Source organism: Liolophura sinensis, chromosome 4 (assembly GCF_032854445.1).
Source record: "Liolophura sinensis isolate JHLJ2023 chromosome 4, CUHK_Ljap_v2, whole genome shotgun sequence".
In the NCBI taxonomy this organism is placed as follows: Eukaryota; Metazoa; Mollusca; class Polyplacophora; order Chitonida; family Chitonidae; genus Liolophura; species Liolophura sinensis.
The window spans coordinates 7,809,564-7,823,764 of record NC_088298.1 but is presented as its reverse complement, the minus strand read 5'-3'; positions in this window follow the sequence as shown (position 1 = coordinate 7,823,764).

Genomic DNA, 14,201 nt, shown 5'->3' with positions numbered 1-14,201 from the left:
CTGAAGTTTGTTCTTGTTTTCACTCATTTTTACTTACTACAGTATTTGATGCTTTTTGGCTAGCATAAATAAGTTTTGTTGTAATGATTATTGTTTGACCGAGTCTTGATTCCAAATGTAAAAAACATTTTGTTGACTTTTGCATCTTTTATGACAATTAAACTTTAGATCTTGAATTCTTCAATCTTGTATTCTTACAAAATCTATTCTTGTCTATCATCAGATTGTATCAAGCAGTTTTCTATCAAGAATGGTCAGATTTCTATAAGCAGACATCTTTCAGAATATATATATATATATAATATTCAAAGTATTAATATCCTGGGAGAGTTTATCGATTATTTACATTTTCTGAAATTTCCCATACATGTTTTGGAGTTTCGTTCTTTCACTCAGCTACTTTGGAACTGAATAAATAATTTACTTGCGAGCAGAAAAGCTTATCTTTTGTTGAATTTCCAAACGTTCGAATGACAACTTGGAATATTCAGCTCAGATGCCAAAGAGAACCTCAAGATTGTAACTAGAAGCCAAGTGTACGCTCTGTATCATTATTTCTGGACCTGGTGAAAGCCGATGTGTGACCATTTGTTTTTGCCACACATGACTTAAATTGAAGGTGTCCATCAGAACCATGTATAGTCGAGCCAGCGACAGTTGTACTACACAATAAACTATTCCTATTTGAAGGATGGTTAAGGCGGGAGTGCAACTTTATGAGCAAAAATGACAATGCTAGAGTTAAACAAAAAACAATAATAAATAGTCTGTTTGTATCAGCAAATAGGTAGACTTTTGAGACAAAAAAACACAAAAAGACTATTACGTCTGGAAACTCTACTTTAAAAAATAGTTGAAAACTTTAAAATGGAGGAATATATGGCCAAAACGCGGTGAAGGAAGGTTAATGAAAAATATATGCAGTAGCAGCTATAATGTATTTAAGGAACAAACAAGTATATAAAATGTTAGTAGAGGTGAGAGCGAAAGTGTGGTTCGATATTAATGCTAGTCTCCTGATTGAAACAAAAAAAAACCAAAAACAAAATATTCCTGTTTAATGTTAGGTTAATGACAGTATTAAAGTCACCACCCAGTACTAAGTTAGTACAGTTAAATTCATTAAGTAATAAACTGGATAGAGCATGAAAATATTTTTCACCGTCTCCAGAATCGAAAGGCAAATGAAGATTAACCATAGTTAAATAATGACCTTTAAATTCTACCTCCAGGCACAAACACCTCTCAAACTCATCTCTTTTGACTTGCGTATTTTATCATGTCTCCTAAATAAACTCTCGTGCACGCGTTGTCTTCATGGTTAATTCAGTGCCGTTTCCCTATTCAATTGTCCAAATATTTTTCTCAAATCTGCATGCCTCTAGAATGAAGATTATATCGCTGGTGTGACTTTTCACACGTAAGAATAATTCATATCGTGTAACATTTCTATCTCAGATCCCTCAAACATTTCACGAGGTTACCTATGTTATTTTGAGGTGTTTTATGTACAAAATAACACTAACTTTGAAAAAAATCTAAGAGATGAATAAGTTGGAGAGCTTAAAGGTGGAGAGTACATAAAAATTACATAAAGTTCTCATGAAATAGTGCGAAAAGTTATTTGTAAATCTTCAATTTTTTTTCGATTTTTCTTCGAAGGGAAAAAGACATTCGAAAATAATTTTTTGTATGGTGGGTATTTGGAACCACATTTTGGCATATATAGTCTTTGCGTAATACTATACTAATACAACTGTAAATAAGTATGAAACACATGCTTAATAAGTACATCTACACACGAATTTAGTTTCTTCAGCTAACAAATGTGTTAATACGTTCATAAATATTACAATAGTTCAGATTGAATGCAAGTGTATGGCTATAAGCAACAAATTTACTTTCAAACGTATTTATTAGACATGCATCACATCCTTATTTAGAACATTATTATGCACTGACGATAAGCACCAAACGGTGGTCCCAATTACTCACCATATAAAAATATTTTCAAATACCCTTTTCTCCTTAAAAAAATGGGGAAAAATATTGAAGACCATATTTGCGATAAGCCTTGACGCTCTGTTATCTGATTCTGACATCATTTTTATTTTTTCTTCTCCTTAAAAAAACTCAAAAAGTATGAAATGTTATGCAAGATTGTGCCAACAAAGGAGAATGACGGTGAGATTTTTGGGTACACAGCAGGCTGAAAGGTAGATTTCAAATGCGATGACGACGGAAATGCTAAAGTGTTTATAACAACAACATAGCAAATTAGTAAACCACAGTTAAAATCAGGATATGCTTCTTATTTCTTATGTGATCAGTTTTCCTAATATGGCTGCCAGCCACAAAAGTTACAAACCACATGACAGCCATGTTGTTATTTTTGACTAATGTGTCAAAATTAAAAATCGAGGCGTGATTTACCTAACAACCCAGTGGTGATGTTTCTGTTAGAATTTAGCCCAGGAGTGGCTAATCTCAAGTTATCCTAACACAATCAAGGGAAGAGAAGAGTGACATTCGAAGACGAACGCGCGTAATTCTCAATATATGAACATTATAACTTTAAAATAATGTCTTGCCGCAGAGAGAGTAAAACCAAAGAGTGACCACAGTGTGATAACTGGCAAATGGTCACACGAAATTGGTGAAATACGGCCTTTTATCAGTTTACTTCAGTTATGGCTCTATTCTAACTGTTACGACTAAAAAAAAATGATCTTACCTGCAATCTATTAGACGTCTCTGGTATACAATTACTCAAAATGCTGTGCTGTTATCACATTTAGTGAATAATAACATGAAAAAAGTGCAAAGTGACTAGACCTCACGGATGCTTATTCCACCAACAGAATCGCAAAGTCACTGCTCAAGGCCATCTGTCATTCCATCGGTAAGACATTCACACTGAAAACGGAAATGTCACCAAGGAAGCTCTATATCAAAACTGCGCAAAGTCTTTGGTCTAAAAAGTTAAGAATTCCGCTTGTAAATTTGCTATCCACATACAATCCTCTGTTGTAGGATCCCTCTCTTTCAGACAACTCTCTCTCAGACATCTCTCATAACCAGCTAAAGTCGCTTTTCCCTCTCTTATGACCTGTTGTGGTAGATTCTCCGTTACGAAAGGCTTTTAGCCTTCAGGCGGCCTCATGGCTGTCATGATAACCCTGAATGTTTACTGTCTACAGAAAAATTTGGCTACCCCGGGACAAGAGACACGTAGCCGATTAGGATATGTCATAACTTGATGAATCTGCTTTAAGGTGATACCAAATCCTGTAAAACTTTTCCAGTCTGAGAACTGCACCTTCAATAGCCTGATTTCTCACATTCTCACCTTCTCTTTTTCCATGCTTTCTGACATATTCAGTTCCTCATTTTGTTGGTGGAGATTTCCAATTTCGGACAGATTTATGGTCTGATTTATGCTGGAGTTACCAGTGATCATGCATGGGGAAATGTACCTTAAATTGACAGCTTGGACGTCTATGAGTGCAGGCAGGCATTATCTTAAATGACTCAGCAACGATCGAAGAAACACGTATACTGAGCAAATAAAAAAAACTTCCAACGTGTTACTTTATGTTCCAAAAATACCCATATAGAGCAAAGTGTGTTGCTGTTGGATAAATCTGGTTTGTTGAAGTAATGTGCGTACACTAACACAGGATTAGACATTAAGGCAAAGAAAACAATAATATAATGTATTTATCAGATGAAAGACCATTAAACACTATCCAGGAAAAAAGATTGATTCTCTTTATAGAATATTTCTACCCGACCAAAATTCACAGCAGCAAGGCGCCATGCTCTTGGACAGTCTGAGGTTGGCGTCTCAAGGAACGAAGACTTCTTCCAGGAGCATTCTATACGTGTGCGATTAGATTGAGGTCAGGTGATCTCGATGTCCACTCTAACCACAATCCTATCCCATTGCCTCTGGTTCCAGCGCATGTGAAATTGTGCCCAACGCATAAGTTCATTACGGTTACGTGTCACAATCGGCCCAAGATAACGACGTCGGGCACAAAGATGGGCAGCGCGCAGGCGGTTTCGCATGGTCTAGGCAGTTACGGACCCCTAAACAGTGCGTTTCTGGCTGACGTTACGGCCGCAAAGCGATTACGTAAATGACTTGGCCGAATTTGATTGTCATCACATGTGGCCGTCCTGGCCTGTCGATCAGATGTCGTACCCGTTTGATGGACACGTCTCCTCAGGTCGTAAATTGTCTGTCTACTGCATCTCACGGCACGTGCAACAACCACAGTAGACTGGCCAACCACAGGATTGTTAGCCTCTTTCATCTAATCAGCGTCAAATTCTGCACGCGTCTCAGTGCTCCGTCACGTGAAATTGTGGTCAAGTGACCTCATAGACGTGCAAGGTTGCATTTCACAAAAGAACGTGCAGCATTTATCCTGCGCGCTTCACCACAGTTACAATGGTTGGATGCGTCTACTTAGACCTGGCTTCTATGGTATTCGCCCATATTAAATACCTGCTGGTTTCCTCTCCGGCCTTACGTGAGAAGGTCTGTCATCAACCTGCGGATGGTCGTGAGTTCGCCCCGGGCTCTGCCCTGTTTCCATCCACCATAATGCTAGCCGCCGTCGTATAAGTGAAATGCACTTGAGTACGGCGTAGAACACCGATCAAATAAATAAATAAATATTAAATACGATGTGCTACCGATCTTCAGTGTAATCCATATACTGAATAAAACATACCTCCAAATAATGTAAAGTTTTTATTTTGTTTTGTTTTGTTTTTTGATCAGTATATCTTAGCATGACGGGTAAATGAAAAGACTGCAACGCCGTAATAGTTTACTATAACACCCTGCCATAGTTAACCAAATAAACAAAGAGAGCTTATAGTGACAGGAAGTCCAGCCCATTCTGGCTTCCTCTCCGGCCGTACGTGGGAAGGTTTTTCCAGCAACTTGCGGATGGTCGTGGGTTTCCCCCGGGTACTGCCCGGTTTCCTCCCACCATAATGCTGGCGGCCGTCGTATAAGTGAAATATTCTTGAGTACGGTGTAAAACACCAATCAAATAAATTAATAAATATAGTGACAGGCGGGATTCAACCAGTCATTTGACTGGCTCAGAGAGAGCAACTGACTCGCGTTTACCTTTTTGACAATGCTGATTTGCTCTCACATTATTAACCCCTGCAAATGCGACACCAAGAGTAATCCTACATGTGTATATTTACATGGCAGTTAAGTGGTGTCAAATTGAAATCACCAAAACGTGACAACAGATGATAATATAGGTATATATGCTGAATGACTAGCATCCATACACGTTGATCTTTCAATACCGTTACATATTTTTTAGAATTTCACTGGGTACTTGTAATGTCTTCATCATGATCATGCCCTGATTATGTTTAGTCCTACATGTCAAGCCATCAATAAGTGAATGATGCTTTTTTTATGTGGACCTGTTCAACCAAAACAATATGTGGCTCTCGTTGTCTATATACTGTAGTTCCATCTTCTATACGAAGTACGTGGACAACTTTGCCTATGTGACTACAAAATTGAAATTCTATTTCTAATTTAGACCATATTATTGTGTGAGTGCTGACCAAGGTTTTCAGCGTAAATAAAATCCGCGCCCAATGTGCAGGGCTCACTTGTTCGATGGTGTATTAGCTAATACTAGTAATAAGTCTTATTTTATATTTAAGATTTTAGCCAAACTTAGCAGCCAATGCAGTTGTCCAAAGCCAAAGTATAGCAATAGCAGATTTAGTTTATATTTAATATGCTGTTACATAATTATATTTGGGCTCAACACAAAGTTGTAGGCTTGGCCTGAAAGTTAAATCTGGTATTTGGTCTTAAAACAGTTGTGAACTATGGGACCCTGGGGACTAAATATTAACCGCTGACCATATTCTTTTCCACTGGCCTGCCTGTTTTTCTTTGACCAAGGATTTTTACGGGAATGCTTTTGGCCAGTTGTTATATGGCATTCGACCATGTTTTTTGCACTCCTTATTTCTTTGGTCAAACAAAGCTTTTCTTATCGCCGTGACCAGGTCCTTAAAATGTGTAGGAATGTGTCTCAAGCATGAACAGCATATGTCAGAATAATTTTTTCTCGGAGTGAGATTTTAATTCCACAATGAAATACGGAACTTGTGGCTGTGGTAACATTTTACCTAGCTTAGCAAGTGTGACAAAGAATTACAAAACGTCTTCAAAAAACATTTAAGTTTACCTTTCTCAAGAAGCTTCAAGACACAAGAACCGGAAAATAGGAGAGAGTTCGGATTATCCCCATAGGAGTAATATCCTGGGGCCCCTACAATAAACAAAATATGCCGAGGTTCAAAACTACTGCCTGCCGAGGATGTTTTGAATGCCATCTACAAAAAAGAGATTATGCCAGAAGGAGCAGTCTGATAACATATTTTATCTAAAATAAACAACATACTGACAAAACAGGTGAAAGCTTGTATATATATATATAACAAGGAATTCAATAAAAATATTCCCTGACGAGACAAAAATGAAATGCCATGACTTTTGTTAAAAAAAAAATGCAGATTCGGTAATCTAATCAGATTTTGTCTACTTACCAAGACTAGCTCAACTTTTTTCGTACCGATCTTATCACACCTCAGTTACTAGGAGGTTAAAGAGAATGACGAGTATTAGATCAGAGTTGCCCTTAGCTCTTCCCGTCCAATCCTTCTTCTCTTAGGCTCAGATGTAGTTTGCAGTCGGCCCCTTTGGAGTGGAGCAAAGTTTATCGACGACTCCGCCCACTTTGAGGACGTCACGTCGTACTGAGACAACTGTGAGGAATGGTTACAACACCAGAATGATTACATTTATTTATCTGATTTGTGTTTCACGCCGTCCTTAAGAATATTTTCCTTACACTGTAATCTTTAGCATTTCAGTATGTCTAAAAATGTTTATCTAAGCATATTCTGTGAGCATTATTATGCGTACACTTGTTACTTTTTTGAAGCCCTGAAACTGGCCAACCAATGTAGTTTTGTCGCATTAATAGTTCCTCTTTTATATGCCTAAAGGTTTAGGATTTGATGGGAGGAACCAGGACAGAGCCGGAGGGAAACTCGTGACCATCCGTACTTGTTGTCAGGCCTTACCACGTACGGCCAGAGAGGAGGTCAGCATGAGCTGGACGTGAACTCCCAGGGATCGCATTGATGGGAGACCCCAGAATCATTGTGATCGCCTAGGAAGACCCCATAATGATTATAAATCACAAGCAAAAGCTTGTAAACACCTGGGCATAGTTGTTCAAAAGTGTATTAACAAATACTGGTATTAAGTCATATTTTGTATTTAGGATTTAAGCCAAATTCAGCAGCCAATACAGTTGTCAAAAGTCCAAATATAACAGCAACAGATTTAGTTTGTGGGTTTCCAATTATTTGTGGGTTAAGTACAACGTTAAAGGCTTCAAGTTTAGTCTGGGGTTAAGCCTTCAAACAGTCTTGAACACCTGGGCCCTGTATATATACACATAATAAATCATGGGAGCTGTGACTCCGTATTCTAGATGCTAAAATGTAAATAGAAGTTAAACAGTTGGTTTCGGAACAGATGGTCAACAAGTTTGTATTGGTACATACTAGCCTTAGCTATCGGTATCACATTTGGACTTTCTTCTTTTATTCATTGGGCTTTCACGGCCTGCTATAGAAAAGAAAAAAACCTCCTATCAATTTTTTTCTTCTTCACAAGCTATACTTGGTAGGCTCGGTTATCTAACCATCATATGTTATTACTATTTATCTTGTAGCTATAAATCATCGGTGTGGCTTTATAATATTTCCCCTGGCTGTGATTCATCCACGTAAAACAACAATATTTGCAAAACCAGGCCGACTGAAGTCTTCCACTCGCCTCTGCCTCTACGTTCTCTACATAAATCTGATTACCACATGTACAACGTGCATAGGATACGTCTAACAATACTCGGGGGTGGGGCGTGGTGGTGGCGGAGGGTTTATACAGCAAATTGAGAAAAACTCGACAGGTGTAACTCGCGGAGCGGCACAGGGCAAATTGAGAAAACTGTGCATATGACACGTGTAACACTACGTGGGGAGGGACGAAACAGCGCATTAAGAAAACCGTGCATATGACACGTGTAACAATACACAGGGGAGGGGAAGGATACAGCAAAATGAGAAAAACGTGCATATGGTGCGTGTAACGATAGTCAGAGCGGGAAGGTGGGGATACAGCAAAATGAGAAAATGTACATATGATACGTGTACCAATACTCGAGAGGGGGGAGGAGGTAAAGAGGAAGGGGGATACATCAACCTGAGAAAAAAAAACATATACATTTGACAGGTATACCTGTAACCTGGGAAAACTACAGCAAACTATGCCATAATCCGTATGACAAGGAAACGAAAGTAATGATTTGATTATAGACTGGGCGTTGGCAGGGTTAAAGATGAAAGACAAGCGTCTGTTCTCCCATGGAACTCAGCTCAGCATGCCAGAGCTGTGTGATTTGCTCGCTGTATACCAGAGCCTGGAAACTGAAACATTCGTGCTGTTTTTGTAGCTAATTGACTTAAGCACAAACACATTTAATTTTTAGTGCAGACAATTACTTCTAAGAAAGATTAGATGAAGTAGACTGACCCCAGGTCTTTCCACTCCGCTCCGCTGTCTGGGACAGGTTGTCAATCAACCCGATGAAGGGTGTTTTATTTATTCACTTATTTGATTTGTGTTTACGTTGCACTCAGAAATATTTCACTTATACTACGGTTGCCAGCGTTATGGTTGGAGGAAATCTATGCCGAACCCGGGAAAGCTCATCTTCGCGCTTACCTCCGGAGAGGAAGCCAACATGACATCGACCGCACTGAGGAGAGGCTCATGAGTCAGTACTCTGCGCTGTCCACCGACCCCCATTAGTTTTCCATAAACGAGAATGTTAACATTTAGCGTTGTAGCTCAGTCCCAAACATTCCGTGGCCAATAAGCTTTGGTGCACACCTGGCCCAGCCTGTGAGAAAGAAGCCATAAAAGTCTTGACATAGGTTGACCATCAAAATCTGGACCTTTCTATGCCGACAGCTGGGAGGGGTGCCTAGCAACGCCAAGGGGACGTCACTCTCAGCCTCATCACCACCTGTCTCCTTGTGTCCTCTCGCCCAGAATTTCAAACTTTCGTCATTAAAACTCATACCTGCCCAAAGCCTAGACAATTTCAATCATTTTGATACCAAGCATGCACCTGTACACCAAAAACGGCAGGCTGGCAGCAAAAAAAAAAGACTTTACACCCTAAAATACACAGAACTACAATCGTAGTTCCGAAACCCTACCGAAAAACGGAAGTTGTAATGTATTCAGGAGATGGACCCAAAGCCTCACTTTTTAACAGAAAACGAATTTTGAATCCAACGCTATTTCATATAGGCCCAAACAGGGTCGATTTGTTGAATTTTACAAATTGAATGAAATATAGCGTTTGACTTATTTTCGCGCACCTAGCAGAATTCTGCGAATGGATACGTCGAATCCCACGGTATGATTAAGCCCACACTTGAGTTCAGTACGTTTAAAGAGATATGTTGTTTTAATATCTTCCGGTACGTCTAATATGGGATTACATTTGTCCGGTACGTCTAATATGGGAAGGCATTTGTCCGCTACGGCTAATATTGGATGGCATTTATCCGGTACGTCTAATATGGGATGGCATTTATCCGATACGTCTAATATGGGATGCCATTTCTCCGATACGTCTAATATGGGATGGCATTTATCGGGTACGTCAAATATGAGATTGCATTTATCCGGTACGTCTAATATGGGCTGGCGTTTATCCGGGTAGGTCAAATATGGGATGCCATTTATACCGTACATATAATATGGGATTGCATTTATCAAGTACGTCTTATATGGGATGGCATTTATCCGGTACATCCAATATGGGATTGCATTGCTCCGGTACGTCTAATATCGGATGACATTTGTCCGATACGTCTAATATGGGATTGCATCTATCTGGTACATCTGATACGAGATTGCATTTATGCAGTACGTCTAACATGGGATAGCATTAATTGCAGATTAATGACCGAGAAACTATGTAAACTATGCTGAAACGTTTTGAGACGTACTCAAACACAGATAAACACCCCGTGGAACGTAAATGCGTTATCAGTGGATAAACCACAGCCAGATATTTACATGACTAGAATACGTTTCATCACTTGTAACTGCTATCAATGTCTCTGATGATTTTTTTAAACGCCTCCATTTTTGTCAATGGCGTACGCATAAACTTAACGTGCATTAAATTTAGAAAAAATATAAGTTGACACATTTCTGATATATATGCTCCAAAAAATTATATATACTGTCACACAATTACATAGACAGGAATACCAACCACAAAGCTAAAACAGCAAACAAATAAAAACATGAAGTAGATAGAAACATCAAACAGATAAAAGCATCAAGCAGATATAAACATCAAACAGATAAAAACATCAAGTAGATAGAAATATCAAACAGATAAAAACATCAAATAGATAAAAACATCAAGTAGATAGAAACATCAAACAGATAAAAACATCAAGTAGATAGAAATATCAAACAGATAAAAGCATCAAGTAGATAAAAACATCAAGTAGATAGAAACATCAAATAGATAAAAACATCAAGTAGATAAAAACAAATAGATAAAAACATCAAGTAAATAAAAACATCAAAAAGATAGAAACATCAAGTAGATAGAAAGAATAAACAGATAAAAACATCAAGCAGATAGAAACATCAAACAGATAAAAACATCAAGTAGATAGAAACATCATGCAGCCAAGACCAACATGCAGCCACGACCAACATGCAGGTAAGAAAACCATTTAGCCAAAAACATAATGCGGGCTAGAGCATCATGTAGACAACAACAGCATGTAGATAAAGTCATCAAGCCTTAGAAAAAACAAGGAATGACATGTTAAAATCTACGACATTAAAAAATAAAATTGGCTAAAGCTTGAAAAGCTTTGTCAGAAACCATGGCCGGTTTTAAGACAGAATCCAGGCTTGGGTCAGAGATTCCGGCACAATGTAGGTTAAACCTGTGCAGGTAGGAATTAAGCGTAATATGACTTGATTGTAATTGTCGGACCAAGACTTCCAAGACTTTTGCACGGCGTGAGGATAGTTTTACTTCCGGAGAGATAGCTCTAGTGTTGAAACGAAAATAAAATCTGCCCTTATCAGATGAGTCCCAGTCCCTGTGAAACAACTTAACAAAATATATTTTAATTGTATTTACAGCTTCTGCGACAAACAAAACTAGTCCACAAGATATGTTGTTAGAGGCCAACGCTCCGTTGGCCAGCTTATGTGCCACTTACCATACATTCCCACATGAACATATACCCGTTCAAAGCCAACATAGATGCCTTATAAGTACGCGATAGTGAGAAGCCTCAGGGCGCTTTGATGCATCATTAAACGCTTGCAGGTAATTACCACAGGTAGTATTTGTTTAGTTACAAGCACACACCTTAGAAATCTGAGGGGTGTCGCTTTTCGTCATTTTCATTCCGAGTCTAAACGACGGACTATTCAAGACCAGCTTATGCTGGCTTCCTCTCCGGCCGTACGTGGGAAGGTCTGTCAGCAACCTGCGGATGGTCGTGGGTTTCCCCCGGGCTCTGCCCGGTTTCCACCCACCATAATGCTGGCCGCCGTCGCATAAGTGAAATATTCTTGAGTACGGCGTAAAACAACAATCAAAAAAAAAAAAAAAAAATGACGGACTAGCTGGGATTAGTTGCTAGGATGTGATTGAAGGGATGCAGTCCTTCTGTATGGGCAGCTCTCCTGCTTGAGAGTTATCAGTAACGTATTTAGCCCTGACATTGAATGACTTTGGGTCTGTGGCACCATTTTCAAGAATGTTTTGACGATTACATGGCTAAGGAATATTGGCTGTGAGGTTACAAATGGACACCTTCGGCCTAGGTGAGTGTTTTAAGTGTTGTTTTGTTTATTCATCAATATAATATACAAAGCATAAGATTCATATAAACATACAGAAACATACTGGCGGGAATAAAGCTCCATGGACCTTGCTCTATCCCATTAACATACAATTTGTATATAATACAGGCATGTGAACTGTGGTGATCATAAACATCTTGATTATCTGTTTCTTTGAACAAAGTAAATAAGTAAATAATATATATAGGTGCTTATAGTAACAGCTGTCAAGTATATTATTGTGTGTTAGACTAAACGGAGAATAAGAGCTGCAACATATACGATTTCAGTTTAGATTTGAATAAAGAAATTGACTGAATATTGCGTAAGTATGAATGGAGTTTGTTCCATTCCCGAGGGCCATCTACTTTAAGTGAACGATAGGATAGATTGCTTTTAAAGGGGGTTCGATACAGATCTAATAGCCAACGTGTTGTGCCATAGTGACGTACATCAATGTTTTATATAACGTAATTATTAAAGCTAGGTGGTAATACTTTGGGGGGTGGTAAAAAAATTTATGCATTATCTGAGCATGTTCTGAGCGGTGTCCTAATATAAACAGACCACTCACTACACATAACCTGCACTACATTAAATGACGTTGTTCTCAGGGCCCCTGTGAAAAGTCTAAGGCTTGTACATTGAATATTATCTAACTTTGACTTCAGCCTTTTACAAGCTGAATCATATTTTTACAAGCAGATAAAAAATTCCTTGGCCGTCCTAGCGTCCTTCCCCCAACCCCTGTCATGTGTATTTTCACTCAAGAGCACCTCTCCACACCATATCATACGCTTTTTCGGTGTGTATAAACATACCTACGACATATCCCTTATTTACTAGTGTATTCCTGATGGTGGGAGCATGATCTATCAAACTTTCTTTTGTAACAAATCCACTCTGCCCTGGAAATATTTTATTTTTTATCCCACAACCTTAAAAGGCGAGCACTGATCAATTTTTCTATAACCTTTCACAGATTTGATGTTAAAGCAGTATGCCGATATGATGAAGGGAGCGATGGGCCTTTACCAGGCTTGGCCACAGAAATAACAATAGCTTTCGTCAGTGACAAGGGTATCTCCATTTTCTTACAGAACAGCAGTAATACATTAATATAATTCAGACGTACAGCATAGAGGGAGATAAACCAGAACAGCGACGACAGTGTGATAGCTGACAAATGGTCACAGGTAACCGCTGACATACGGCCTCTTGTCAACTTACCTCAATTAGGATGTTATTTTAACTGTTCATGTAAATGCATACATAGCAGCAAATTACACGCTCCCTACACCAATGGCTTAAGCAGAATTAGGTTAGAAAAATGCAGTGATGTTAATTGCAATTTATCCGACTGAACTAGAATTACTCAAAATGCTGCGTTGTCATCACATTTAACATACAATCACATTAGAACAATGTACAGGGACCCTGCTCAGGCAGGTTTTTAATCATTGAATAGCGGACACTAACCCCACCACCCCACCCCTATCCCAATCCCCCATAACAACTGGGGAGGAGTCTTTCGTGTTACCTACAGCCTGCTTCAGTCCATTCAGAGTAAAATCTTCATTCGCTGACTTGTCATCAAACTGGATGTTACTGAAACTATGCTGTCCTTCCATAGCCTGTTTATATGTGATACAGTCAGAGCTGTAGTTCTCAGAACTTGAGACATCACCAAAGATATCTACCATAGCATCACATTTTTCAGCATTAGTTACACCCCTAGATGACACTGTGTATAACTGTGGGAACATTGTAAAATCTGACCTGTCCGCTAACTGGTTTTACGTGAGACAATTTTCTATTTTGCGGAGAGTATTGCTATTATTAAGTCAATGGGCGTTCTGCATTCTCAATCACTCTTTGGGCAGTGCCCCTTAGCTTTTTGTAGTGAAGAATATCTGTGTAACAGATCCGTGCACTCCATCCGATATTTTCCCACTGCTTGCAACTTCAACCTTGAATCCTGTGTAGTCACTGGTTGAAGTAATAGAATCGTACACCCCACGCATATACTATGTGTGACATTCTCCCCGCGCTAGTTGCAACACCAGACTTGAGTCCTGTGTAGTCACTGGTTGATGTAATAGATACGTACACATAATGCATAGACGACTGGTGACATTCTCCCCGAGCTAGTTGCAACACC